The sequence below is a fragment of the Helianthus annuus genome, chromosome 8 (assembly GCF_002127325.2).
Source record: "Helianthus annuus cultivar XRQ/B chromosome 8, HanXRQr2.0-SUNRISE, whole genome shotgun sequence".
NCBI classification, from domain to species: Eukaryota; Viridiplantae; Streptophyta; class Magnoliopsida; order Asterales; family Asteraceae; genus Helianthus; species Helianthus annuus.
In genome coordinates, this window is record NC_035440.2 from 1423641 (window position 1) to 1427297 (window position 3657).

Here is a 3657-nt window from a genome sequence, read left to right on the forward strand (position 1 = left end):
CAAGTCGAGTTTAAATGATTCTATGCTCGAGTTTCTTTAATCCTTTTATATTCTAAATACTAGACACTAAAGTAGAGTTCTAAATAGCTTGTGAGTTACACGAGATCAGCTCGAATAAAAATGTCAAATCAAGTCGAGTTTAAATGATACTATGCTTGAGTTTTGACTAGCTTGGACTTGACTCGTTCACAATTTACACCCCCACATCAAACATTCATTTTATGTTTTTTTTTTTTTACTGTTTAAACAGAAACAACTAAATGTGTCAGAGATTAAAAGGAAATGAAAACATTATTCGTGAAAGTGTGATTTAGAGAAGATGAAATTATAATGTGAATTTACTTGTATTAAGTTTATATATTCACCAGTTGACTTTTGTAGCTTAGTTTTTTTTAAATATCAACAAATAACTAAAAAGTAATATTTAATAAAACATGACTTTTTAAAATACAACTCCTGAATAACAAAATCCACCAACTTAATATTTTATATAGCATATGGTCCAAGTGCTATCTTAAAAAATGATATTTTAACTTTCCAAATTGCTTCAAATTTGAAGTTTTGGTGAAATTTCTTTTGATAGATAAATGGAACCTTCAAAAAGATATAATTTAATGTAAAGAAACACTATTCATTTCTCAAAAATTAAATTTACCCTTTTAATCTAGTTATTATTACTACTTATTTATCATTTTAACTTATTAATATTATATAAGGTACATTAAGGTGGTATAGTTTTTTTGTTAATAAAATAATCAAAGTAAAGTGTTATATGCCTTAAGAGTAGATAATGAAAGAATACTATGAAAATATGTAATCTATATATATTTAAGTATGTTTCAAGACTGAGTGATGAAGATGCACGGAAAAGCGTTACTCGTCTCCAAACTTCTTCATAACATAAATTTCTCTAAATGTCAATATTTGGAGGACAAAATTATGATCCAACATTCATGTAAAATTACCAACAATTTTCTCTGACCATATAACATTTTTTTCCTTAAAAATAATTAATTTATCAATGCAACTTATTAATTTTTACCTATTTAACCATAAGTATTGCATAAAGATGAATTCACTTAGCGTTAAATAAATTTAACTAAAAGAATCGTCTAGTTACATTTTAGTTTTATATAAAATTATATAAAAAGAACCTTAAATTTAACCAGTGTTCTAAAAGTTACTATTTAGAAAACTTATTTAAATTGTTGCAAATTTCTTTTCTTTTTCCAAATAGGTGAGGGGTAGTTTGGTCAAGTGAAAATGCTAATTAGAAATGGCCGAGTCATGGCACGGCAACGCGTCTTTTGATGATTGACTCGGCACTTGTGCTTGTCTACGGCGGAATTGGTTTGGCCCACAGACCACGGACCCATACGCAACGGAACCATCTACATTAACATATTAGACCTCCAAATTTAGAAAAGTTACAATCACACCCCCATTGACAATCAAGACCTATGTGATTTTGAACCTTCTTGTACACACTATTCTATCAAACATTAAATATTAGGTAAATTGGATTTAAATAACCAATGCTTTCATCAATTGGTCGATAGCATTTTTAACTTTTGACTTTTACCACACAACTCTCAGTTTTCAACTTATTGGCCGTACTTCAACACTAAGACCATCAGGTGTGGGTTCAGGAGAGGAAACAGGGTGCAGACGTGGAGGGGGACCCCGACTGGGAACACCCCCCCCCCCCCCCTCCCTGTCCCACCTTCGGTGCAAGCGTGGAAATCCTCCCGTCCTCCCCGAGCCACTTTTTTCGACCGTTACGTTTTTTTACTGTTGAAACGGTCGATTTTTCAAAAAAAAAAAAACCTATTTTTACTCTATTTTCATCTTTAAAAATCTCAATCTATTTTCAATATCCTTAAAACCAATCTCAAATCCATTTTCAACGTAAAAAAAAAATCATGGATATGAGCCGACCGAACCCGCCCCAAGCTTTCCCAACACACCCGCTACTCCCTCGACCCAACCCCCATTCGTATACAACACGACACGGATGGAGCCGTTTACGTTTGGCGGTTTTAGTCAATCTCAAAACCCTTGGCAAATGCAATACCAACAACATCAACAAATGTCGTCGTTCCAACTGTTGACTCAAACCGCACCCGAGCACGATTTTGTTTCTTTAGCCACAGATGACGATGTCATACCCGAAACGTAACCACAAACCACGAAGACCAAGAAGTGGAAAAATGAGCTATAGGAGATCAAAAAAGGGAAGCGAGGCCGATAGGATTCCTTGGACATCGGAAGAGTTGGAAGAGTTTGCACGGGCTTGGGTTAAAACTTCTACCGATCCGATTTTAGGTATATTTTTTAATTTTATTTTTAAATAAAGTATTAATATTTGTATTTTCTTTCTAAAGAATTTTATTTTTAAATAAAGTATTAATATTTGTATTTTCTTTCTAAAGAATTTTATTTTTAAATAAAGTATTAATATTTGTATTTTTTTTAATTGTAATTCGTAGCCAACAACCGCAAACATGAAGGCTTTTATAACCAAGTTTGTAAACAATTTTTCAAATTGATGCAAAGCAACCCATATCGTCTACTCCATTCCGTTAGTTCAAAATTTAAATAGATGAACGGAAAATGGGTTTGTTTGCGGGTATATATCAACATGCATGGAACAATCGTAAAAGTGGTGAAGATGATACAACTATTTTATCGTTGGTTGTTGAGAGATACACCAACAAACACGGGCCGTGGAATTACATGAGGTCGTATGAAATATTGAGAAAATGTGAGAAGTGGAAGGTGGTACCTAATGTGGCATGAGAAGCGAAAACATCTAAAACAAGTGTGTCAAGGAGTTATAGTGCGGGTGGGTCGGATGCACATTGTATTATCAATATAAACGATGACCCGAGTTCGAAGATGAAACTTCAACTCCTGAACCACAGAGGCCAACTAGAAGGGTTCGTGCTAAAAAAGCAGCCGTCGAGAAGGCTTCGGGTTCAAAGGGAACGAGCTCGAGTGATGCATCTAAACGTGATACAATTTTACAAAAATTCAACCATTTTATGGGAGTGCAATAGGAAAGGTACAAAAGAAAGGGAAAGGAAAAGGAAGAAGCGGCAGCGAGGGAAGGGAGAGGCTTGAGTTTGATAAAAGGTGACTCAAGGTTGATCTACAAAATCAAGAAGCCGGAGAGTTCCGACTCATGAGGACCGACATTGAAAGCGTACCCGAAAGAGACTGTGTGGTGCTTTCAAGAATGAAAGACAAACTCGCGAAGAAATGGCTAGGAGGAAGTGGAAGTGGGTTTTAGTTTTTATTTAAATTATGTTTTTTAATTATGTCTTTTTTCTAGGCTATATAATTTTATTTTTAATTAATTAAAACTTTTATATTTTTAAGAATTTTGGTATTAAAAAATAAAAATAAAAAAATGGAAGAGGAAAAGGGGGAACCACACCTCATGTTTGGGGGAGGATGATGAGGTGGAAGGGAAGGGTGATGTGGCGCTGATGTGGACTTGGGGGAAGGGGAACCACACCCTATAATTTAAGCCAGTTTGCTGACATCAGCTGCCACATCATCAAACCAGTGTCACGTCAGCTGCGACATCATCAACAAAATCAAGTCAGCTACCACATCATCAAAAAAACAAGTCAGTCACCATGTCATCAAAAA